The 27,915-nt window shown below is 42.8% G+C and overlaps 1 pseudogene; it reads right to left on the bottom strand.

Moving 5' to 3' along the window:
- Positions 1–14,460, bottom strand: part of LOC137498495 (uncharacterized) — a 62,733-nt pseudogene extending 48,273 nt beyond the window's left edge.
- Between the last annotated feature and the right edge of the window lie 13,455 nt (positions 14,461–27,915).

The following is a 27,915-nucleotide window of genomic DNA, read 5'->3' on the forward strand; positions in this document are numbered from 1 at the left end:
TTTTTGACAGATTTGTAAACAAAGCCACGTGCTTTTTGACAGACAACAACGCATCGCTAACCTCAGTACTGCCATCTTGACGGGCCTAAACCTTAGTGGTACCAACTTAACCTCACTAGCATGAGGTAAACAAAGCCACGTGTTTTCTGACAGCCACGTGCATTTTTGACAGCTGTCATCCGCCATCTTTAATCCAGAGAGCACCGTGCTGCCCTCTTTATCGTAGTAGATGTAAATTCATCACCTGTCATCTGCAGTGCTGCCATCTTGACGGGTCTAAACCTTAGTGCTACCAACTTAACCTCACTAGCGCGAGGTAAACAAAGCCACGTGCAGCTGTCATCCACCATCTTTGAGCATCGTGCTGCCCTCTTTAGCTACTTACCTTTGAAATGTGGTACGTCACAGCTGTCATCCGCCATCTTGCATCCGAAACCTCAGTGCTGCACTCTATGTAGTGACGGTAAATTCCACGTGCTCTTGTTTGGAAACAAAGCCACGTGCAGCTGTCATCCGCCATCTTTGAGCACCGTGCTGCCCTCTTTAGCTACTTACCTTTGAAATGTGGTACGTCATCCGCCATCTTGCACTGCAAACCTCAGTGCTGCACTCTATGTAGTGACGACAAATTCCACGTGCTCTTGTTTGGAAACAAACCTATGCGCTTTTTTGTCAGCTATCATCCGCCATCTTTAATCTAGAGAGCACCGTGCTGCCCTCTATGTGGTGGTGGTAAATTCTACACGCTTTACAAACCTATGTGCTTTTCTGACAGCTGTCATCCGCCATCTTTAATCCAGAGAGAACAGTGCTACCCGGTGGCGGCAAATTCCACGTGCTCTTGTTTGGAAACAAAGCCACGTGCTTTTTTGACAGCAGCCATCTTTAATCACCGTGCTGCCCTCTTTGTGGTGGCGGTAAATTCCACGTGCTTTACAAACCCATGTGATTTTCTGACAGCTATCATCCGCCATCTTTAATCCAGAGAGAACAGTGCTGCCCTCTTTATGGCTACTACCTTAAGCACGTAGTAGCGGGCAATTTGAAAAGTTCTGTTAGCTATCATCCGTCATCTTTGAGCGCCGTGCTGCCATCTTTAGTTGAAATGTGGTGGCGGATAATTTGAAAAATGCTTTTTTGACAGCAGCTATCTTTGAGCCCCGCGCTACCCTCTATGTGGTGGCGGCAAATTCTACATGCTTTACAAACCCACGCGCTTTTTTTGACAGCTATCTTTAAGCAACAGAGTACAGTGCTGCCCTCTTTGTTGTGACGGCAAATTCCACGTGCTCTACAAAGCTACATGCTCTTTTGACTGCTGTCACCCGCCATCTTTAACCAACAGAGCACTATGCTGCGGGCAATTTCGTTAGCTGTCATCCGCCATCTTTAATCAACAGAGCACCGTGCTGCGGGCAATTTCGTTAGCTGTCATCCGCCATCTTTAATCCACAGAACACCGTGCTGCCCTCTGTAGTAGCGGGCAATTTGAAAAGTTCTGTTAGCTATCATCCGCCATCTTTGAGCACCGTGCTGCCCTCTTTAGCTAGATACCTTCGAACTGTGGTGGCGGCAAATTCCACGTGCTCTTGTTTAGTAAACAAAGCCACGTGCTTTTTTTTTTGACAGCTGTCAACCATCATCTTTAATCAATAGAGCACTGCGCTGCGGACAATTTCGTCAGCTGTCATCCGCCATCTTTAATCTACAGTGCACCGTGCTGCCCTCTTTATGACATGTAGTAGCGGGCAATTTGAAAAGTTCTGTTAGCTGTCATCCGCCGTCTTTGAGCACCGTGCTGCCCTCTTTAGCTAGATACCTTTGAAAATGTGGTGGTGGCAAATTGAAAAATTCCACGCGCTCTTGTTTAGTAAACAAACTCACGCGCTTTTTTGTCAGCTGTCATCCGCCATCTTACATCGCAAACCTCAGTGCTACACTCTATGTGGTAGCGGATAATTTTAAAAAGAAAAATTCTACAGCAGCCATCTCTCGACGCTAATTGCACAAGATGGTGGCTATACATGACTCCTTAAAGGTGCTCATGCAAGATGATCGCTATACATAGACGCCCTTGGGATGCTTGCGCAAGATGGCGGTTATACAAGGCTCCTTATGAGGGATGCTTGCGCGAGATGGTGGTTGCTCTTATGAGGCGGCTTAAGGATCCATGGCTAGAGACGCCCTAAGGATGCTTGCGCAAGATGGTGGATGCAAGATGGCGGCTATACATAGCTCCTTATGAGACAGCCAGTACAACATGTGATCAGAACATTGATTGATGTGTTCAGAACACAAAATAAGTAGAATCGAACACTGTACTCGATGTCGTTAACTTCAACATGTGATTAAAACATTGGCTGGTGTGTTCAGAACACTACATAAGTAGAATCGAACGCTGTATTAGGGGGATACCTTTGTTTAGATTGAAACATAACAAGACTAGAACTGAACACTGCACTCGATGTCGGAAGATCAGATTGAAACATAACAAGACTAGAATTGAACACTGCACATTGATTGATGTGTTCAGAACACAAAATAAGTAGAATCGAACACTGTACTCGATGTCGTTAACTTCAACATGTGATTAAAACATTGTCTGGTGTGTTCAGAACACTACATAAGTAGAATCGAACGCTGTACAACATGTTAGGGGATACCTTTGTTCTAAGAAGATCAGATTGAAACATAACAAGACTAGAATTGAACACTGCACTCGATGTCGTTACATGTGATCAGAACAATGATTGATGTGTTCAGATCACGAAACAAGTAGAACCGAACACTGTACAACATGTCAGGGGATACCTTTGTTTAGATTGAAACATAACAAGACTAGAATTGAACACTGCACTCGATACAACATGTAATCAGAACATTGATTGATGTGTTCAGATCACGAAACAAGTAGAACCGAACACTGTACAACATGTCAGGGGATACCTTTGTTTAGATTGAAACATAACAAGACTAGAATTGAACACTGCACTCGATACAACATGTAATCAGAACATTGATTGATGTGTTCAGATCACGAAACAACTAGAACCGAACACTGTACAACATGTTAGGGGATACCTTTGTTTAGATTGAAACATAGCAAGCCTAGAATCGAACATTGTTTGATGTGTTCAGTACAACTTCAATGATTAACACACACACTGTGCACATATCGCATAGCTAACACTTCAAATGATTTACTTAGTACGAAAAAAAAATCTATACCGCGTAGCTAACTCGTTCATCACACTGCTAAGACGCTTAGTAATTGTGAATACACTCATACGAAAATCAAGAAAGCACACTGCGTAGCCAACTCGCTCGACTCACTCGCTTAGTAATTGCAACACACACGGATAAGAATGTTGTGAGATACTTACATGTTTTTTAAGGGGAGGGTGAAAGATCATGAATTATATGTACACATGTTGTCTCCTCCAAGTTGTAAGATGAAATAGACGCAGTACTGCGAGTTTCCGCTCTAGCTGGCGAACGGAAGTAGCATGATATCTCAGCAAAAAATAAAAATACGCGTGAGCTTGCAAGTCAGACACAATGATGGATACCGCGATTCAAATCCTGGCAACTTATGCCGTCGGGAAGGGCATCTAGCTAGATCATGTAATGACGTTCGCGCAGGCCCCTCGCCTAGCATTTACGGCTTCAAGTTCGAACCCGCTATCTTCCGAAGTAGCGAGAATGATTGAAGAGTGTTGAGGGTGATTCATTTGTCGGATGGAGGCGTTAAGTTATGTGCAGGCTTCTTCTAGTCGGGGTACGCGATTCAAATCCTGGTAACTTATGCCGTCGGGAAGGGCATCTAGCTAGATCATGTAATGACGTTCGCGCAGGCCCCTCGCCTAACATTTACGGCTTCTAGTTCGAACCCGCTATCTTCCGAAGTAGCGAGAATGATTGAAGAGTGTTTGAGGGTGATTCATTTGTCGGATGGAGGCGTTAAGTTATGTGCAGGCTTCTTCTAGTCGGGGTACGCGATTCAAATCCTGGTAACTTATGCCGTCGGGAAGGGCATCTAGCTAGATCATGTTATGACGATCGCACAGGTCCCTCGCCTAACATTTACGGCTTCCAGTTCGAACCCGCTATCTTCCGAAGTAGCGAGAATGATTGAAGAGTGTTGAGGGTGATTCATTTGTCGGATGGAGGTGTTAAGTTATGTGCAGGCTTCTTCTAGTCGGGGTACGCGATTCAAATCCTGGCAACTTATGCCGTCGGGAAGGGCATCTAGCTAGATCATGTTATGACGATCGCACAGGTCCCTCGCCTAACATTTACGGCTTCCAGTTCGAACCCGCTATCTTCCGAAGTAGCGAGAATGATTGAAGAGTGTTTGAGGGTGATTCATTTGTTGGATGGAGGTGTTAAGTGTGCAGCGATATGCATGTTTAGACTTGCAGATTACGAAAGAAACATAACAAGACTTGAGTCTTAAAACAAATTCTTGCGATTTAAAATCTTAGTCGGGAAGGGCATACTGCAGTAAAACAATAGTTCGTGATTTAAAATCTAAGAAGAGCATCTAGCTGAAAAACCCCCTCGATTCTCGACAGATTCTTAATCCGAGTTCTTTGACGTCAGGAAGGGCAGCCGGTTAACAACAATTATCGAACACGCATCGCGAAGGCAGGAGTGTGCAGCGATATGCATGTTTAGACTTGCAGATTACGAAAGAAACATAACAAGACTTGAGTCTTAAAACAAATTCTTGCGATTTAAAATCTTAGTCGGGAAGGGCATCCTGCAGTAAAACAATAGTTCGTGATTTAAAATCTAAGAAGAGCATCTAGCTGTAAACCCCCCCCCCGATTCTCGACAGATTCTTAATCTGAGTTCTTTGACGTCAGGAAGGGCAGCCGGTTAAAATCTTAGTCGGGAAGGGCATACTGCAGTAAAACAATAGTTCGTGATTTAAAATCTAAGAAGAGCATCTAGCTGAACCCCCCCCCCCCGATTCTCGACAGATTCTTAATCCGAGTTCTTTGACGTCAGGAAGGGCAGCCGGTTAACAACAATTATCGAACACGCATCGCGAAGGCAGGAGTGTGCAGCGATATGCATGTTTAGACTTGCAGATTACGAAAGAAACATAACAAGACTTGAGTCTTAAAACAAATTCTTGCGATTTAAAATCTTAGTCGGGAAGGGCATCCTGCAGTAAAACAATAGTTCGTGATTTAAAATCTAAGAAGAGCATCTAGCTGAAAAACCCCCTCGATTCTCGACAGATTCTTAATCCGAGTTCTTTGACGTCAGGAAGGGCAGCCGGTTAACAACAATTATCGAACACGCATCGCGAAGGCAGGAGTGTGCAGCGATATGCATGTTTAGACTTGCAGATTACGAAAGAAACATAACAAGACTTGAGTCTTAAAACAAATTCTTGCGATTTAAAATCTTAGTCGGGAAGAGCATCCGGCAGTAAAACAATAGTTCGTGATTTAAAATCTAAGAAGAGCATCTAGCTGTAAACCCCCCCCCCCGATTCTCGACAGATTCTTAATCTGAGTTCTTTGACGTCAGGAAGGGCAGCCGGTTAACAACAATAGCGTATGATGTAAGAGCTTAGATACTACCAGTTTTGCGTCAGGAAGGACAACTAGTCTTAAAACAAAACAGATTCTTAATCCGAGTTGTCAGGAAGGGCAACCGGTTAAAAAACTATAGTGTATGAGGTTAGATACTGCTAGTTTTGCATCAGGAAGGACAACTCAGCAAATTCATGCGATTTAAACACATTTTTATTTCTAAGAGAATCGAACCAGAGACTACTGGGTGAGAGGCATGCACGCTGTAGGCTATAGGTTTGCTCCACAGTCCTTGAAGTATCGGCACAGTCATTCTGGGCGAGTTGTGTGGAATGCATGTGTTAGCTGAAATTGTACACGTATCTTCCGGCTCAACCTTGAGCGAGGACACTGATAAGCGGCTTGTAACTCGCGAACGTCTTCGTAGCTGAGTAGCATGTAAGCTCTTAAAACACAGTACCAATTAAGGTTGTAAAATATTCTGAAATAGTCCTCCTCTGTGGTGTAGTAGTTAGCTGCTACCCTCGGAGGTCCGAGTTCGATTCCTAGCTCTGCCACAGAATGTGTAGCATTTAGCCTATGTAAGTTCCTAACGTAAACTATCATGATTGTACGGAGAGGTTAAAACACACACAGTGCCTACTCCTATCGAAAGAACCTGCACGGTACCGGCATGTAGGCTTCTCCTGGTGAAGGAGCCTGCACATGGTTTAACGCCTCCTATCAACAGCCCTTACTTAATGCTGGCTTTTTTGCACACCCCGCCTCACACCATAGTTTTATACGACCGGCTGCCCTTCCTGACTAGGATTTTAAATCGATATCCCGACATAGCCTACTCTTACCGAAGAAGCCAGCTTAACACCTCCATCCAACAAATGAATCACCCTCAACACTCTTCAATCATTCTCGCTACTTCGGAAGATAGCGGGTTCGAACTGGAAGCCGTAAATGTTAGGCGAGGGACCTGTGCGATCGTCATAACATGATCTAGCTAGATGCCCTTCCCGACGGCATAAGTTACCAGGATTTGAATCGCGTACCCCGACTAGAAGAAGCCTGCACATAACTTAACACCTCCATCCGACAAATGAATCACCCTCAAACACTCTTCAATCATTCTCGCTACTTCGGAAGATAGCGGGTTCGAACTAGAAGCCGTAAATGTTAGGCGAGGGGCCTGCGCGAACGTCATTACATGATCTAGCTAGATGCCCTTCCCGACGGCATAAGTTACCAGGATTTGAATCGCGTACCCCGACTAGAAGAAGCCTGCACATAACTTAACGCCTCCATCCGACAAATGAATCACCCTCAACACTCTTCAATCATTCTCGCTACTTCGGAAGATAGCGGGTTCGAACTAGAAGCCGTAAATACTAGGCGAGGGGCCTGCGCGAACGTCATTACATGATCTAGCTAGATGCCCTTCCCGACGGCATAAGTTGCCAGGATTTGAATCGCGGTATCCATCATTGTGTCTGACTTGCAAGCTCACGCGTATTTTTATTTTTTGCTGAGATATCATGCTACTTCCGTTCGCCAGCTAGAGCGGAAACTCGCAGTACTGCGTCTATTTCATCTTACAACTTGGAGGAGACAACATGTGTACATATAATTTATGATCTTTCACCCTCCCCTTAAAAAACATGTAAGTATCTCACAACATTCTTATCCGTGTGTGTTGCAATTACTAAGCGAGTGAGTCGAGCGAGTTGGCTACGCAGTGTGCTTTCTTGATTTTCGTATGAGTGTATTCACAATTACTAAGCGTCTTAGCAGTGTGATGAACGAGTTAGCTACGCGGTATAGATTTTTTTTTCGTACTAAGTAAATCATTTGAAGTGTTAGCTATGCGATATGTGCACAGTGTGTGTGTTAATCATTGAAGTTGTACTGAACACATCAAACAATGTTCGATTCTAGGCTTGCTATGTTTCAATCTAAACAAAGGTATCCCCTAACATGTTGTACAGTGTTCGGTTCTAGTTGTTTCGTGATCTGAACACATCAATCAATGTTCTGATTACATGTTGTATCGAGTGCAGTGTTCAATTCTAGTCTTGTTATGTTTCAATCTAAACAAAGGTATCCCCTGACATGTTGTACAGTGTTCGGTTCTACTTGTTTCGTGATCTGAACACATCAATCAATGTTCTGATTACATGTTGTATCGAGTGCAGTGTTCAATTCTAGTCTTGTTATGTTTCAATCTAAACAAAGGTATCCCCTGACATGTTGTACAGTGTTCGGTTCTACTTGTTTCGTGATCTGAACACATCAATCATTGTTCTGATCACATGTAACGACATCGAGTGCAGTGTTCAATTCTAGTCTTGTTATGTTTCAATCTGATCTTCTTAGAACAAAGGTATCCCCTAACATGTTGTACAGCGTTCGATTCTACTTATGTAGTGTTCTGAACACACCAGACAATGTTTTAATCACATGTTGAAGTTAACGACATCGAGTACAGTGTTCGATTCTACTTATTTTGTGTTCTGAACACATCAATCAATGTGCAGTGTTCAATTCTAGTCTTGTTATGTTTCAATCTGATCTTCCGACATCGAGTGCAGTGTTCAATTCTAGTCTTGTTATGTTTCAATCTAAACAAAGGTATCCCCCTAATACAGCGTTCGATTCTACTTATGTAGTGTTCTGAACACACCAGCCAATGTTTTAATCACATGTTGAAGTTAACGACATCGAGTACAGTGGTCGATTCTACTTATTTTGTGTTCTGAACACATCAATCAATGTGCAGTGTTCAATTCTAGTCTTGTTATGTTTCAATCTAAACAAAGGTACCCCCTAATACAGCGTTCGATTCTACTTATGTAGTGTTCTGAGCACACCAGACAATGTTTTAATCACATGTTGTATCGAGTACAGTGTTCGATTCTACTTATTTTGTGTTCTGAACACATCAATCAATGTTCTGATCACATGTTGTACTGGCTGTCTCATAAGGAGCTATGTATAGCCGCCATCTTGCATCCACCATCTTGCGCAAGCATCCTTAGGGCGTCTCTAGCCATGGATCCTTAAGCCGCCTCATAAGAGCAACCACCATCTCGCGCAAGCATCCCTCATAAGGAGCCTTGTATAACCGCCATCTTGCGCAAGCATCCCAAGGGCGTCTATGTATAGCGATCATCTTGCATGAGCACCTTTAAGGAGTCATGTATAGCCACCATCTTGTGCAATTAGCGTCGAGAGATGGCTGCTGTAGAATTTTTCTTTTTAAAATTATCCGCTACCACATAGAGTGTAGCACTGAGGTTTGCGATGTAAGATGGCGGATGACAGCTGACAAAAAAGCGCGTGAGTTTGTTTACTAAACAAGAGCGCGTGGAATTTTTCAATTTGCCACCACCACATTTTCAAAGGTATCTAGCTAAAGAGGGCAGCACGGTGCTCAAAGACGGCGGATGACAGCTAACAGAACTTTTCAAATTGCCCGCTACTACATGTCATAAAGAGGGCAGCACGGTGCACTGTAGATTAAAGATGGCGGATGACAGCTGACGAAATTGTCCGCAGCGCAGTGCTCTATTGATTAAAGATGGTGGTTGACAGCTGTCCAAAAAAAAGCACGTGGCTTTGTTTACTAAACAAGAGCACGTGGAATTTGCCGCCACCACAGTTCGAAGGTATCTAGCTAAAGAGGGCAGCACGGTGCTCAAAGATGGCGGATGATAGCTAACAGAACTTTTCAAATTGCCCGCTACTACAGAGGGCAGCACGGTGTTCTGTGGATTAAAGATGGCGGATGACAGCTAACGAAATTGCCCGCAGCACGGTGCTCTGTTGATTAAAGATGGCGGATGACAGCTAACGAAATTGCCCGCAGCATAGTGCTCTGTTGGTTAAAGATGGCGGGTGACAGCAGTCAAAAGAGCATGTAGCTTTGTAGAGCACGTGGAATTTGCCGTCACAACAAAGAGGGCAGCACTGTACTCTGTTGCTTAAAGATAGCTGTCAAAAAAAGCGCGTGGGTTTGTAAAGCATGTAGAATTTGCCGCCACCACATAGAGGGTAGCGCGGGGCTCAAAGATAGCTGCTGTCAAAAAAGCATTTTTCAAATTATCCGCCACCACATTTCAACTAAAGATGGCAGCACGGCGCTCAAAGATGACGGATGATAGCTAACAGAACTTTTCAAATTGCCCGCTACTACGTGCTTAAGGTAGTAGCCATAAAGAGGGCAGCACTGTTCTCTCTGGATTAAAGATGGCGGATGATAGCTGTCAGAAAATCACATGGGTTTGTAAAGCACGTGGAATTTACCGCCACCACAAAGAGGGCAGCACGGTGATTAAAGATGGCTGCTGTCAAAAAAGCACGTGGCTTTGTTTCCAAACAAGAGCACGTGGAATTTGCCGCCACCGGGTAGCACTGTTCTCTCTGGATTAAAGATGGCGGATGACAGCTGTCAGAAAAGCACATAGGTTTGTAAAGCGTGTAGAATTTACCACCACCACATAGAGGGCAGCACGGTGCTCTCTAGATTAAATATGGCGGATGATAGCTGACAAAAAAGCGCATAGGTTTGTTTCCAAACAAGAGCACGTGGAATTTGTCGTCACTACATAGAGTGCAGCACTGAGATTTGCGATGCAAGATGGCGGATGACGTACCACATTTCAAAGGTAAGTAGCTAAAGAGGGCAGCACGGTGCTCAAAGATGGCGGATGACAGCTGCACGTGGCTTTGTTTCCAAACAAGAGCACGTGGAATTTACCGTCACTACATAGAGTGCAGCACTGAGGTTTCGGATGCAAGATGGCGGATGACAGCTGTGACGTACCACATTTCAAAGGTAAGTAGCTAAAGAGGGCAGCACGATGCTCAAAGATGGTGGATGACAGCTGCACGTGGCTTTGTTTACCTCGCGCTAGTGAGGTTAAGTTGGTAGCACTAAGGTTTAGACCCGTCAAGATGGCAGCACTGCAGATGACAGGTGATGAATTTACATCTACTACGATAAAGAGGGCAGCACGGTGCTCTCTGGATTAAAGATGGCGGATGACAGCTGTCAAAAATGCACGTGGCTGTCAGAAAACACGTGGCTTTGTTTACCTCATGCTAGTGAGGTTAAGTTGGTACCACTAAGGTTTAGGCCCGTCAAGATGGCAGTACTGAGGTTAGCGATGCGTTGTTGTCTGTCAAAAAGCACGTGGCTTTGTTTACAAATCTGTCAAAAAGCACGTGGCTGTCAAAAAGCACGTGGCTTTGTTTACCTCATGCTAGTTAGGTTAAGTTGGTATCACTAAGGTTTAGGCCCGTCATGATGGCAGTACTGAGGTTTGCGATGCGTTGTTGTCTGTCAAAAAGCACGTGGCTTTGTTTACAAATCTGTCAAAAAGCACGTGGTTGTCAAAAAGCACGTGGCTTTGTTTATCTCGAGCTAGTTAGGTTAAGTTGGCACTACTGAGGTTTAGGCCCGTCAAGATGGCAGTACTGAGGTTAGCGATGCGTTGTTGTCGATGACAGCTGTCAAAAAGCACGTGGCTTTGTTTACAAATTCAAATTTCGCGCTAGTTAGGTTAAGTTGGCAGTACTGGAAGAGGCCTCTGGCTGAGGTGGAGGTGGCCACTGGGAGGCCTCTGGCTGAGGTGGAGGTGGAGGTGGCCACTGGGAGCCGGAGGTGGCGGTGGCCGCCGAACTCTCCCATTATACTACTCAGATTTACGGTGACGGTAGGCTGAGAGACTAGTGTTCGTGGTTTTATTAAAGCTATAGTACTGGCAGTTGCCTGGTGTGAATGTGAGAAACCACTAAATGCAGTTCTCTGGGTGTCCCACGATAGGGATTGAACTAGACTCCTCCATAAACTTGCTTGGACTTGGTTCGGCTTAGACCGGTCATCGAACATAATCCGACATCTCTACTCGGCTAAACATTTCAAAGCTGACCGGTCTTACCCCTCGGTACACCGTCGCTTAAGATATGGCATCGCGTAGCTAAGACATTATAGCCAAATGCGGCGGTCAAATCGTTTAATTAACAAGGACAAGTACGTGAAGAAATGCTGTTCCTTCTCCAACTTGCGAATTAATCAACTTATTTCATTATAAGTGACTAATAATTCCGGAGACTCATTTACAATTTTTACAGTTTTTATCTTCTTTCTCCTTTCTGGTATCAGTATTTTTTGCTAGTGATTTAACTTCGCACTAACACATCAAATGTTTTCTACGACTGAAGGATGGGAAGAGCATACGATTCGGAAGGTAACAACCGTGACCGTAATTAATGTACGGCCCCAGCATTTGAGTGGTGTGAAATGGGAAACCACAGAAAACCATCTTCAGGGCTGCTGACGGTGGGATTTGAACGATACCAAATTCAAATATTTTTCCTTACGTGGCACTGTCTCCTAAGAGACGATATAGTGCACATTGTGTCCATGGGCATTTCCGATCGTAAGTCGTAACTCTAAGATTAATATTATGATCGGGGTATCTATTCCTGCCCTAAATTACTTAAATAATGCACTTTTGTACTCTGGATATATTCTCATTGTGTTAATAAAATAAGTATATTCATTATTGACTAGTGCATAATAATTGTAACAAAGACATATTCTCATGCATACAAGTAGTTAAAAACGACAAATAATTAGCAATATATTTTCTGATTCTTCTTCAATGTATCCTCGCTTATGGACAACCAAATGGCTGTCACAGACTCGGCCGGATCATTCATACACAGTATCGCATCACAGAAACATTTGGTACGTTGCCGATGTAGCCAGGCTAAGACTGCTTATCTATGGTCTTCATACTTGTCATGCAGGGGTCTAATTTGAAACAATCATTTCCCGAATGCAAGCTTACAGCTACACCATCCGTACCGCCTAGGCAACTCTCTCCACGGAACTTCAATTGATATCAATTCTGTAATCCCCCTTGCCGCTTGTAATAGTTACAGCTCTCCCCCTCACACAAGCATACATTGCAACTGCATCCACAAGGATCATTTCCTTTTCCGCTAATGGCCATAGAAGACAAGAGTCGTTAAACAAGGCGATAACTTTTCTCACTCTCCAATTCTGCTCGTAACTTAAGAGAGTACTTGAAAGTGAACATAAATTTCCATTGTAGCCGTAACTACCTCCCCTGTCATCGTGAACCAATAAACTCCTGACCTCCACCAGCTCCCCACGATAACAGCGCACTATCAATTAGATCTAAGTCCGATGCAAGCCGCACTGGAATTAACATCTGAATTCAAACCTGAGCACTAACGCGCGAGCCGTCTGTAGCAGCTGTGGCGGTAGACAAAGACATCTCAATGCAGGCCCGATAATGTGGAATCTGATTTCCGTCACCTCCACGCAGGTACATCAAATCATGTTACGTAGTCAACTGGGATCTCGTCTGACTTAAACGATAATTGCCGGTTGCTGGAGTTAATTTGACAAGTCACGGTGATACTTGACTAGAATATTAATAATAATGAAAATGAAATGAAAATGTTTCCAGTCATTCGACCGGGTCAGGGATGGAATAAATGAAGCCCCCATCCAGTGGCGAGGATAGGAATTGTGCCAGCTGCCGAAACCTGTCGCACTCCTCTGGGGCAATGATTAATGAATGACAGATGAATTGAAATGATATTGGAAAGTGTTGCTGAAATGAAATATGACAGGAAAAACCCGAGTACCCGGAGAAGAACCTCTCCCGCCGTTGCTTTGTCCAGCACAAATGTCACATTGAGTGACCGGGATTTGAACCCACGGTATCCAGCGGCGAGAGGCCGGCGCGCTGCCGTCTGAGCCACGGAGGCTCGTACTAGAATAATAATAATAATAATAATAATAATAATAATAATAATAACCCAGATTGAGGTCGGTGCCAAAACAACAAACAACATCGTGTCATTGGCATCCAGCTTGTCAGAAACTCTAACGGAGCAAAATTCCCACATGTCTGCGTCTTTTAAAATCTAATGAAAGGCAATTAAACAATTTTTATTCTTATTTGTTTGCTAGTGGCTTTACGTCGCACCGACACATATAAGTCTTATGGCGACCATGGTATAGGAAAGGCCCAGGAGTTGGAAGGAAGCAGCCTGGCCTTGATTAAGGTACAACCCCAGCATTTACCTGGTGTGAAAATGGGAAACCACGGAAAACCAACTTCAGGGCTTCCGACAGTGGGATTCGAACCCATTATCTCCTGGATGCAAGCTCACAGCCGCGTGCCCCTAACCGCACGGCCAACTAGCCCGACATTATTCTTATTCTTACTGAAATGTTCGGCTCCATGACTGAGTAGTGTGTGTCGCAGCCTTCCGGCCTCGAGAAACCCGTTTCTGTTCCGGTTTTTGTCCTGGTGTTTAATTCGTAAGTTGGACGGTTCAAACCTGGCTCAGTACGATGGTATTTGAAGGTGCTCCAAAACGTCAACCTCAAGTCGGTAGGCTTACCGGCACGTAAAAGAACTACTGCGGTACAGAATTCCGACACCTTGGCGTCTTCAAATCCGTAAAAATGTAGTTAGTGGGACGAAAAACCATTAACATTATTACATTTTAATCTTAAATTATTAATTCCCTTGGCCGAGGGACGGGGAATTTGTGCTGTCTCCTGCATTCCTGCAACTCTCACACCACACATACTATCCTCCACTACAACACTCGGTCACTTCCACACGGCAGTGGCCGCTCACCCTCGCCGGTGGGTCTGATATACTCGAGTGGAATTCGACTGCAATAGGAACACGATATTGTATATATTATTGATATTACGTTGAAACACCGAATCCCGTGAGATATCCTAAACTGAGCAACACTGAGCGTGGTAACCTCCTGGATATGTAATTTTCGTGCTCTTGGTTGGAGGAGGATTAGGAAGGAACTGCCTATCTTACCTTAAGTTGATAAAGATGTTGATCCCCATATGGAACCTGAAATATTTATTCCGAATATAGTTTGTCCAATGTCCAATAACGGACCAACTATATTGGTATTATTTTACCATAAGTACACTCCGACTCAGAATGACTGATCTGTTGGCACCGGTCAAGCGAGGGACAATGAGTAACTCGTATGGTAATAATAATCATAATACCAAACAACCAAATCCCATGGCGCAACAGCCCGAAGGGCCATGGCCTACCAAGCGACAGCTGCTCAGCCCGAAGGCCTGCAGATTAAGGTGTCGTGTGGTCAGCACGACGAATCCTCTCGGCCTTTATTCGCGGCTTCCTAGACCACAGCCCATGTCTCACTGTCAGATAGCTCCTTAGTTGTAATTATATAGGCCCAATAGACCTCAGACCAGCCCACAGAGCCAGGTATAAAACCCTGACCTGACCGGGAATCGAATCCGGGACCTTCGGGTAAGAGGCAGGTAGGCTACCCCTATACCGCGGAGCCGGCATTAATAATAATAATAATAATAATAATAATAATAATAATAATAATAATAATAATAATAATAATAATAATAATAATCGGTGTTTAACTCCCTAGGATGGGTAAGTGGTCTTTACAGAAGAAGAAGAAGAAGAAGAAGAAGAAGAAGAAGAAGAAGAAGCGATTGATTGTTTCAACGAGAAATGAATTAATGAAACCCGACGACTCTGCTCTGCCGAACAATAACAACTACTTGTTGGACAATTAAGTAGAGAGAGCAGTTTCCTAGCGAAAATGCGATCATGTCTTTTATGAAATTCCCTGCATACTACCAATTTCTGTTAGTCTCCTTTCAGATTTGCGTACAAACTTCTACCACCATCACATACTGTATATACAATTTTTTAGAAAGGATCAAGGTATATCAGGCGAGCACGTACTTACAAATACAAACTGCTGCGCAACAAATTAGATTGAAGAAGAGAGCCCCTTAGTGAAAATGTAAGAATATTTACGTACACACGTGTATTAGAGTGAAGAAAATTTGCGTTTTGAATTTACTAAGATAGTGACACAGCAAAACAAGACACTAAAAGCAATACTGATATAATTGCATTCATCATCCACTTTGCTGCATGTGGCATCTATAATTTCTAACATTTAAGGCAAACATGCTGGTTGCGCAGTCCCAAGTCTGTACGAAGTAGGAAGAATCCTTTTTGCATACGTGTTGCATATTTGTCACCATTCGCATGTCTCCGACAGACCCAGCCGTATTTTGTGGCATTTCACTATGCACCTGAACAAATTGCTGATACTGTAAATATTGGATTACTCTATCTAGGTATAGTACTGGTTTTGCACGGGTTCGGCAGCCACCTCCACCTCATACATGTACTGACTGAGCGTGCAATCATACCCTCACATGACGTCATAACCCAACTCTGAACAAGAGTGTAAGCTTTATCTCACAGACATGGATTCGACTCCTAGCGTAGTCCTAACCTCACAGGCCTAAGTTCAACTCCCTAGCTAACCAAAACCTAACAGTGTTCCTAACCTCACAAGCCAAGTGCGATACTCTGGCTAACCTCATAAGAGGGCAAGTTTAACCTCACAGTCGCATTATCACGTAACCTACCCTAATCTCACACAGCCAAGTTTGACGCCCGGGCTAACCGCATAAGAGTGCAAGCGTAACCTCACAGGCTTGAACTCGATCCCAGGCTTAACATATCCTATTGGGCAAGATGGCTGCTACACATTGTTCTTATGGGACTAGCTCCGGGGAGCTGGCACATGGGCTAATGGTGGTAAGTGCCTAATTTCGCAGATTCAAGTTCGACATCATGACTTACCCTAAACGCACAAGCTCGAGTAAGTTTGGTGGTTAGCGTTTTCAGAGCTTGATTTCAAGAGTTCGATTCTTGTATGCATCTGCTGGTTCTGTTAGTGGAAGGGACTCTAGTACTTCAGCCGGGGTCAAACTCGAGCTCGTAAGTTTAGGGTACGTCATGATGTCGAACTCGAGTCTGTGAGAGGTTAGCCAAGGACTCGAACTCGAAGTTACAAGTTGTAAGGCCCTGAGGTAGCTCTCCAGAGTTAGCCCCGTAAGAGCAATGTATGGCAGCCACCTTGTCCAATAGCCTTGCGTCTGTTCCTCAGAGTTAGTCCCATAAGAGAAATGATAGCAGCCCTTTTGCCCAGTAGGGCAGTTAGATTAAGTCCAGGTGTCGAACTTGGGTATGTGAAGTTAGTGTCTTTGTGTGGTTAAGATATGTTTCGTGATGATGTCGACTATGAGGATTATCACGCTGCCTTTTGAGTTAAGCCCGGGTGTAGAACTTGGCCTGTGAGGTTTGTGACCCTTGAGACGTTAAGTTTAGCAAGGTAGCCGACCATAGGCCTGTGAGGTTACGGTTAGCCAAATATTCGAATCCAAACCTGTGAGGTTAAGCTTACACTCGTAGTCAGCGTTAGGTAATAACGTAATGTGAGGTTAAGCTTCTACTCTTAGTCTCACATATATGAGGTTAAGGCGGCCTCTCAGGTGCATGAGGTGGAGGTAGCTGTCGAACCCGTACAAAACCACAACTCTCTATAAATTATACAATGTCCCAAGGTTTTGAACGCGGTGTGTAACATATCCCCAAATAATGTGCAATGTAGCACTGTCAATATGTAAAGACAATGATTAATTCTGAGTTAACCAGCGTGGGGTAAATTCCTTTCATGTATGGGTTATTGATTCACCCCTACCCACCCGACCTTCAACAGGTAATTCGGCATGGTATTTCGATGTGTTGACCACCCATAAAACTCTCTCGATGGGGTTTACAAATGAATCTGCTCAACACTATTCAAATGCTAAGTGGGTAGCTTCCTTCTACTCTGGAGGTGGATGTACTGGTAACGTTGTTAAGACTTGTAAATTTCGAATCATGGTGTGACTTAAAGGAGTATTGTCTTCGTGCAAAAATTTGACATCACATTTTGACGGACTGATCTTGTGTTCCATAACATCTAGACACCGGAAAATTTAGTTTCACAGCATAACTGTGGTTTAAGACATCAAGGGGACTCCTTTCATGGCATCTGGGTCTTAGAAATCATCTAAAACGACTTTGCGTTACTGGTCCTGCTAAATCTGGATGAAAAATGCAATTTAGAGGGTTGGTATCCATCCTCGTTTCCATTGCGTTGATCCGCTTTTTCCTGACCAGTATTTACTGGACTGCACAATGCACATTTCGCACATGTACAAAATGTTGCTAAGGCAAGAGCGCACGGCCCATGTCCTTTGTCTCGTCGACGGATGTCGATGTTCTGTTGCTCTTAGTCCCTCGTTTTATTTCCTCACACGATCACCTTAATTACTAACTGTTTCTTGTCGGACAACTGGCTTACTGCAGCATGAAGTGTTAAAACACTTATCACCATTGGTTTGTCAGCATTGTTTGTTACCATTGTTTAGAAATTTTTTGTGACATAGTTGGTAATGAAATTATCCGTGTTTAATTATGGGAGGGACGACATGACGTAATAAATCTTTCAGTCGTGATCAAAGGAAAACTTCGGACGATTCGTAATGGTTCGCTATAAGTAAATATACTGTATTTCTGTGGTGCGTAGATGGGTCCGTAGCTTCGGTTATGAACACATCTCTCTCTGCCACATACCGGACGATTTGGCCTACGGTTAGGGGCGCGCAGATGTGAGCTTTCATCCGTGAGGTAGTGGGTTCGAACCCCACTGCGGCAGCCCTGAAAATGGTTCTCCGTGGTTTCCCATTTTCACACCTGGCAAATGCGAAGGCTGTACCGAAATTAGGGCCACTGCCGCTTCCTTTCCACTCCTAGCCCTTTAGTATCCCATCGTCGGATAAGACCTATCTGTGTCGGTGACGTAAAACAAATTGCTATCTCCCACATGTTATACCAGATAAGATATGTAAGACTTACATTGCTATAAAGTGATGATGATGATGATGCTTGTTGTTTTAAGGGGCCTAACATCGAAGGTCATCGGTCCCGCTATAAAGTGAGTTTTATTCCGAGGGGTTATTGTAGACTCTATCTTTACCGTTGCTAATCGCTAATATTGTAATTAAACGTTCGTTTGTCCGGCTCCTTGGCTGAATGGTCAGCGTAGTGGACTTCAACTCGGAGGACCTGAGTTAGATTTCCAGCCGGGTTAGGGAATTGAATCTTAAATGCTTAATGGCTTTGGCTCGGGGATGATTGTTTGTGTTGTTACCAACATCCCCGCAACTCGTACACCACACTTAACACTATCTTCCAACACATTAACACGCAGTTTTCTATGCACGGAAAATGACGCCCACCCTCGTCGGAGGGTCTGCCTTACAAAGGCTGCACCAGGCTAGCAATAGCCACACGAAATTATCATTAACGCCCGTTTTTTTGTTTGTTTGTTTGTTCGTTTATAGCCGGGATGAGTAGTTATTTTCTTTTTTGCTAGTTGATTTCCGTCGCACCGACACAGATAGGTCTTATGGCGACGAGCTGAGTAGTTCGGGTGGTAGAGCGCTGGCCTTCTGAATCCAAGTTAGCATATTCGATCCTATCTCAATCCGGTGGCCTTTGGAAATCCTTAAATACGCCAGCCTCGTGTCGGAAGATTTACTGGCACGTAAGGGAACTCCTGGGAGTCAAAATTCCGGCGCCTTGGTGTCTGTTGAAACTGTAGAAGTAGTTAGCTGGATGTAAAACCAATATGTTAGCAGTTCTACGTTACACGAACTCTTTATGTATAAGTACTTGGCGACGCTGGAATAGGAAATAAGTAATGTTGGGCGGGAAGATGAAGCCGTGACCTCAATTAAGGGTAAAAATTAGAAACCAGAGAAGATTATCTTCAGATCTGCGGACGGTGAGGTCGATTCTACTATCCCCCGAATTGAAGCGTGCAGCTGCACAATCCGTACCACGTAGTGAATCAAATGTTATCTTATACTGTAGTTGCTACCTACCGCCTTTCTTTCCTAATATTAAGGTGTGAAACTAACTGCTTTCTGAAACTTACTCCTTGCTTTCTCTGGAGCATTTCTTGTCAACTACGTAGGCATGAAGAACGTATAACTCATGAGGACTATGAGGGAAATAACTTTCGTTTATGACGCTCAACGCAAAACGTGGAGAGATCCAAACAAATCTGAAAATGATAAAGAGAAACCTGAAATACAGCTTCAAGGAATTAAACTGTGGGACTTCAGATTCGGTTCGTAGCCTGACAAAAGATGATGTGACTTCTCCATTGAAAATGTCACGAAGACTTAGGTGTTGACGTGAACTACATTTCAATGAAAATTTGAGATTTAAGAAAGAATCATCTGTTGACCATCTGACATAAATCCACTCTGAGTAAGAAGGAAATAAATTCCCGTTTCTCAAATCTTGCGATATTTCATTAAAGTTACGGGAATTTTTGAGAACAATACGCCACATTTGAAGAATAAAACTAACACCAAACCATATGACCTACCGAGTGATGGCGGCTCAGCCTGAATGCCTGCAGATTACGAGGTGTCGTGTGGTTATCTCGACGAATCCTCTCGGTCTTTATTCTTGGCTTTCTTGACCGGGGCCGGCATCTCACCGTCAGACAGCTCCCCAATTTTAATCACGCAGGCAGAGTGGATCTCGAACCACCACTCAGATCCAGATAAAAGTCCCTTACCTGGCCGGAGATCGAACCCTCGGCCTCCGGATAAGAGGCAGACACGCTACCCTAAACAGCACGTCCGGCCTTTGAACCACGCCTGGGATAATTGAAGTTTATCTACTAATTGCGTGAGTAAACTTCGGTAAATAAATCACAGTGACTTACAGAATTAAGGTTTGATAGCCCTATTTCATCAAGACATTGTTTTCTTTATAGATTCACAATATTGAGTTCATTCGTTCTATATCCGTCGAGAATATGGACTGGCCATGTGGTGCAGTTGTTAGGGTCTCACTTCCTGTACTACAGTAAGCGGGGATCAGTTCGCGGCATAAACATAACAATATAAATTTTGTGTAAACTACCACAAGTCATTTCTCAAAACCTCTGCCTTCTATCAGACATAAACATTTTCATAGATCATCAACTGATGTAGTCAGAGCGTATTAAAAACAAGGCTGTCTCGGAGTTATCATTTTTTTAAATATGGGAAATTTGCCTTATTTTATGGAACACTAGATTTCTACACATAATACGCCTGCAATTTTTATTTACAGCAGCTTCCATTTCACCCATTTTCACCTTGAACAGCACCAGTTAAGCTAGCCGTTTCCATAATAATATTCATTCATATTACATTCCTAGACGAGAGAACATTAGAATAGCGGATTTGAGGCGTCCAGATGCAAAATGCAGTAAATCCACTTTTGCTCGAAAATGAGTTGTTGCCACCATTTTGTTCTCTATGCTGTCGTCTGTTGATTAGACCCTTAAAACGCAAGCGAAACTGCCAAAATGCAGTAAATCCACTTTTGCTCGAAAATGAGTTGTTGCCACCATTTTGTTCTCTATGCTGTCGTCTGTTGATTAGACCCTTAAAACGCAAGCAAAACTGCTTCCGTCTGCTTTAAATCGCACCCCGAAAACAGCCTACAGATGCAAAAGTGTGTGTATCCACATCTGTTTGCAAAGCAAAACTGAGTGAATCTATTTTCATCAGAAAGAAGCAGAACTTGGTGTATCCTGACCAAGCGCCATTACTTAAGGTGGTTTGCAGGTGCAAAACTAGCTTAATACACACTGTGTCCTGCGTTTGAATAATGCTATTTTACAAGCTTTTTTCTCCATGGATGTTAGTTCTGAGCTTGTGCACGAAGCTAAGGCAAAAGCTTTTTATGATGAACTGAAAGTTGAGGACAATGGTGAAATAACCTTCACATTTGATTGCCAGAAAAACCTTACATTGCCTAAGTTGCAAGATCAAAGTGCTTATTATACACGCCAAATGTATGTGTACAATTTTACGATCTGCCAAGGCCCATCAGGTGTGTGGAAGAACCAGGGAAATGCATTTATTTACACTTGGAAAGAAACCGATTTTGCAAAGGGATCTTATGAAATTGTGTCCTGTGTGCATCACAGGTTAACATCAACAGATTTGAATGGCATCCACACCATCCACCTAATGTCGAACAGCTGTGTACGGCAAAACAAGAACCAGACAATGCTGGGTATGCTGTGCTTGTGGCTAACACAAGAGGCTCCTGTGAGTGTGAAACGGGTGAAGATCTTCTATCCAATGGTTGGACATTCTTTTCTACCACGCGATAGAAATTTTGGTCGAATAGAAAAAGTTCTCAGTCTGGAAGTTACTGTCATATTACCAGGCGAGTACCATGAAGTAATCAAGGATCACGGAATAGTTTTCCATCTGGGAGCAGATGTCGTCAATCGGTGTTGGAAAGGTGCAGTTGCTGATGTCGTCAAGCCCTGTGGTCAGTGGCACTTCAAATTTTGCTCCTGTAAAAAAGGGTTGTGATCACCAGGAGTAAACATGGAGGTGAAGTGGCCTACAGAATGGACGCTGGTGAAGGGAGAGGGATATGCAGACGTGGCAAAGCTTACTCAGCTATGAAGCCGAATGTTATCCAGATTGGAAGAGCTTTAAAGGAAGTGAAAGTTAGGGACATTGATTTTCTGCTTAGAAAGCATTTCGGGGAGACTTGGGAAGAAAACGAAAATCTTGTTTTCTATAAGAATCTGATGGATTCTCAAACAGCTGTGAACAATGCAGAGGAGGACTCAGAGTTTGAAATTCATCCAGAAGACAATGAGTTGCCTGTGTAATTTCGATGGAACAGGACAGGACTTGCAAGGTTACGGCCTTTTTACTTCTTGCAGACTATCATTTGATGTCTTATACTATGTAATCACACTTACTTGTAGTCAATAAATAATTTATTTTGTAATTTGAACCAGCATTATGGATTCTTCTTTCCAATTACGTTGTGATAATATCTCTACATAAGCTAACCTACCTAAATCCATGAAAACAGGAGCAAAACTCGGTGAATCCAAACAATTTCAGGTAATAACTAAAAAAAATAAAACCCCAATATTTTAAAGATTGTCATAAAAACAGTCCGTAAGTGAATATAAATCTACAATGAAAATGAAGCGTGCAGCGGTCGTCGAATATCGTAGAACGTCGTTGAAGTCCCAGGCTGATTTAGAAACTTCAGGTTGTAGTGATTTTTCTCAATGATTATTAGAAGTTTGTCCTTCTGAAGGTAATGGGCCAAGATCGGAAGGCTTCTATGCATGTCCTTTTGCTCGTGGTGAGCTCCTGAGGTACTACTACTACTACTACTACTACTACTACTACTACTACTACTACTACTACTGCTACTCCTCCTTCTTCTTCTTCTTCTTCTTCTTCTTCGAATTTTTATAAAGAAATTAAGCGTTGGATTAATAATTATACCCTGCTTCGCTTGTCACAAGACAACTCATAGAAGCATACTACTTTTATGGTCTATACAACGTGTTCTGGAGCAAAGGGAAGTGTTAGTACTGCGCTGCGATATTTCAGTGATAAGCCCGCATGCTCTTCAAAGATTGGGAAGTATTCTGTCTCTTTGAACACACGCTGAAGTTCCTGTTAAGCAGCTCGTTGTTTCGTGACTTGAGAGTTTGAGACCATGAATGGGGACAAGAATAAGTGTGGCTTTGTCTATCCCTTTCCTTTTTATTACTGAATAGAACGCTCCACTGAAGCTAACATGAAACACCCACTATACAATGGCCTGTGACATCATCTTGTTTACTGTGTCAGCTGCTCTGTAGATGAATTAGACGAAGAAGAAACTTATAAGCCACTTGTGCTCCTTCAGGAAGAACAGTTCCCATAGTCAATACAAGAATCAAGTTGCTTGTGTTGATTATACGTTTACCTGAGTGAAATTGTTATATTATTCCTTGTTTGTATCTGTTCTGATTGCATGCCACCATTACAATGGGTGGAATTTTATTTATTTGATATACTTTTCATATGTCTACTAACGGATGAAGAGTTACCGTGGCTCAGGCGGCAGCACACTGGCCTCTCACCGCTGGGTTCCGTGATTCAAATCCTGGTCACTCGACGTGAGATGTGTGCTGGACAAAGCGAAGGCGGGACAGGCTTTTCTCCGGATACTCCGGTTTTTCCTGTCGTCTTTCATTCCAGCGACACTCTCCAATATCATTTCGTTTCATCATTGCCCCAGAGGAGTACGACAGGCTTCGGCAGCTGGCGCAATTGTTATCCTCGCCGCTAGGTGGGGCTTCATTCATTCCATTCTTGACCCGGTCGAATGACTGGAAACAGGCTGTGAATTTTTTCTACTAAAGGATGTGTTTGAATCTAGCTTGCTGGGTTGAGTGGCCTAGGTGATAGAGTACTGGTCATCTAAGGCCAAGTTGGCTCAGTCCGTTGGCTTCATGTTGTCTCCAAAAACAGTAAAAATAATTCCTGGGCATTAAATCATATATTATTATTATTATTAACTGTAGTAAATTTTATAACATCTCCCACCTTGTTCCATGCATTTCCGAGATTGCTAGAGCCACTCTCGCTTATTATGGGTTTTAATCGGATGTTCTTTCTGGTGGTACATGACTTGTGAGGTGAAAATTCAACAATACAATCCACTAGGATTCGAATCTCGTCTGTCTGGAGGCAAACCATTAGTTAAGCCACTACACTAATCCCTGTCGCCTATCTTACATTAGTATGGTCGAAAAATTGGAACAGACACTCCATTGCTTCTCAGGAATTTAGGTTGTCCACAGATTAAAGGGGATGAAATTACGGATTTTTCATGAAAATGGAAAGGATGGAACAAACGAAGTCATTTTAATGGCTTGTCAAATGCGGTTCGAATCTCCTGCCTCTCGAGATGAGAGAATGAATTATGCTCGTCGGTGGAATGATCACACTTATCAAATGAAGGTGAGATAACGCCAAGAAACGTAAGACATTAGTGACTTACTTTAGTAACTGTTATATGTCTCTTCCGGGATCACGGTAACAATATTCTGATATTCCAGTCTATCCACGGTATCATCTGTAAAGAACAGGGATGATTCCAGATCTCAAGTTTCCGACCACCTTTCCCTGTCGTACTCCCAATTATCGATGCATTTACCACCGCGTAAGCAACATTAATAGCGGAAATTAAGCAGATATGGTACATGCAATTCACTGAGCTGAATGACAATAAGATCTTTAATTTAAAACTAAATGCCATTACAACGAATCGACTAATTAGCGCAGATTCTTTCTAAACTCATCATTGGATCATCACGCCCCTGTTCACACTTCTTCTTTTTTATGAACTCCGTCCTAAATACTTCATGTACCGCACTTCTCTTTTACAATATTTTTTTAGCAATCTTCTGTCCAGTGTAAAAAGAAAGTAACTTTCAAATTCCACTTACGTCTTTAAAATTTAGTATCCAGATTAACTTTGCTGTGGGGGAGTGAAATCTCCTTTAACACTGATTCCATGGCTGCAGGTACACATTGCTGCAATATGCAGAGTAATCACTGATACTAAATCGGTGGCGAGAGTAGGAGAGTTGTAATACATAACGAAAGCGAAGTTTTAATTGAAAACTTCCGGTCTGAGTGGCTCAGATTGTTGAGGCGCTGGTCTTCTTACCCCAACTTTGTAAGTTCGACCCTGGCTCACTCCAGTGGAATTTGAAGGCGCTCAAATACGTCATCCTCGTGACAGCAGATTTACTGGCACGTAAAAGAACTCCTTCGGGATTAAATTCTGGCACATCGGCGTCTCGGAAAACCCTCAAAAGTGGTTAGTGGGACTTAAAAAGATATTATTATTATTATTATTATTATTATTATTATTATTATTATTATTATTATTATTATTATTATTATTATTAATTGAAAACTGTAGATAGTGCTGGATATATGACTGGACATAAATACTAAGGCAATGAGATGCTAAGAATGTTAACTGACTGCTTATATCAGCCTTGGCTTCTTCCTATTGATAGCTTCATAGTATGATAACGTGCCCCGTATGTTACGCTATCATCTAACTGCCGTACACGTAACTTCAGTGTTTGCTAGCATTCGTGCGTTTATTGAAGAGACATTGGATAATTTATGAGGGACGCAAAATTACCAACAATCGAGCAAGTTGGCCGTGCGGTTAGCGTCCCGCGCCTGTGAGTTTGCATTCGAGAGATAGGGGTTCAAACCCCACTGTCAACAGCCCTCAAGATGGCTTTCCGTAGTTTCCCATTTTCACACCAGGCAAATGATGGGACTGTACCTTCATTAAGGCCACGGCCACTTCCTTTCCACTCCTAGCCCTCTCTTATCCCATCGTCGCCGTAAGACCTATTTTTGTCGGTGCAACGTAAAGCCAATTGAAATACATATACATACACAAACTGCATATATGTGGCAGTTTATTCGTTACACACTGATAAAAACTACTAGATTATTGGAGAAGGTGGCCTTGGACTGGAACCTCCAAGGAGCTCAAAGGGAATGTCTATAACAGATGTGGAAAAGAGCCGTAGAATAAGAAGAAGCATTTAAATAGGGAAGACATGGAAATACGTTAATGCATTGGCGAATAGAGAACGATAAAAGAGACGCTTCATGGACGCCGTAGGTTGCAGTGGGAACAATTAATTATGTAAATTCGTGTACTCATCCCAAGGTGATGCAGTCTGTCTCGTTTCAGACACACCCCCAAAGGCGGATAGTTGAATGTACCTATATAGCCACATACCAGCTCTTCTGCCAATCTTAAATTACTCGCAGTAGCGAGAATCAAACATGGGCCGTCTTGGACGGAAGCTAATAACGCTAACCATTACACTACAAAGGTCGACACAGTTTATAATGTGACCTTATCGGTCATGTACATATTTATTTATTAATTATTTGGCAGTGAAAAACCTTTGTAAAGCTCCCTCGTACTTGTTACAAAAAGTTGCATTAGGTTGCACATGCTTACACAACCTTTGTAACCTGCTAAACACCACTCCGTCTTAACTAAAAGGATACACAGATAGAGAGAGAGGGAAGAAAATCTCAAGCCAGAAAAATCGATAATGATAACGTCACCCGTTGAAAAAATGGCCGAACACGATGTTGCCAGCTCGCGAATCCCATTATTATGATGAGATTTCGAGACATGCATAATATTTAATATGGGAAACCTCGGGATGTGATATGATTTAATTATAGACATCTGCCAAAATTCTAATTCTTTATAATATATTAACGTGTGGAAGAATATGCAATCGTTGCATTATATAACAAGCTAAGCGTCCCTTGTACGCAGCACCTTCATGGAAGACATTGTTGGGGCATTATTTTGATAATTAATTTTGAATAAATGGCCGAACATTTCAGGTTCCGCACATAACCAGACTACTTAAGAATCTGAGTCACACGTTTGAGTGTATTACCGATGTCATACGACACGTGAAATATTAATTTAAAAAAAGTAGTGGGGACTATCCATTGTCTCTTGCATGGAAGGGGGAAAGTTTATAAAAGGAACCGCGATGATGATAACCCATCCATTTCACGCGAAGGATCCAAAGCAGAACCACGGTTTGATGGTGTTCTGATCTATTTAGTGTTTCAGACTGTAAATGTACAGTTTATATCTTCGAGAATATTGTAATTGTCTACAAACAATAGTATTTAAAAACAGGTTCAAGTTATGTGATCGCAAGAACGGTATAATTGTAACTTTTTAAGTGATGCAACAAGTATTAATTTCATTATAGTGCTATTAATTGTATTTTTTGTGTTAAAGTGACGCAACAAGTCTTAATCTCATAAAAACTGTTATAAGTGTAGAAGATAACCATTGGAATATGAACGTGCTCAGCGGGAGTAACAACGGACATGAACTCGTGACCAACGTCAACACCATGGAAGCTTAAAAGGAAACAATGAGGGTCTTACCCGGGACCCGAACCTTGGATTGTTACGACATGATGATAAGTACTAAAATGAAATTTTTTTTTTATAAATGCGCGGTTGTTCATTATGCAGATCACGTAAATTGAGGAGTGGAAATGCTAAGGGATCTAAGTGCCATTTTTTTACTTTCGGGTTTTTTCACTGCTAACCAATCTATGTATTTGCGCCAGTCCTATGCTAAAGGATTTATGTGCCTCAGTTGCTCCTTGGAATTGCTGCAGTCCCTAACAGAATGCGCGAGTCCTATGTTCAGACAGGCCTGCTGTGCTAGTGGATCTATGTGCCACAGCCGTCTGCCGCTAGCCGAGCAGAAGTCAGTACTCAAGGTTTTGCCATAACCTTCATCTCCTGCTATTGTTTTGCTTACTGAAGCTTTTGCTTGTTATTGAAAATGATGGACAAGAATGATGATAATAGTATGAACACCAGTGCTTTTAGTAGTGATGGAAGTGTTGAGAAATTTACGGGAAAAAATCACATCAACTTATTTCCCAGAATTGTTTCTCACTA

This window comes from Anabrus simplex, chromosome 2 (genome assembly GCF_040414725.1).
Source record: "Anabrus simplex isolate iqAnaSimp1 chromosome 2, ASM4041472v1, whole genome shotgun sequence".
Classification (NCBI taxonomy): Eukaryota; Metazoa; Arthropoda; class Insecta; order Orthoptera; family Tettigoniidae; genus Anabrus; species Anabrus simplex.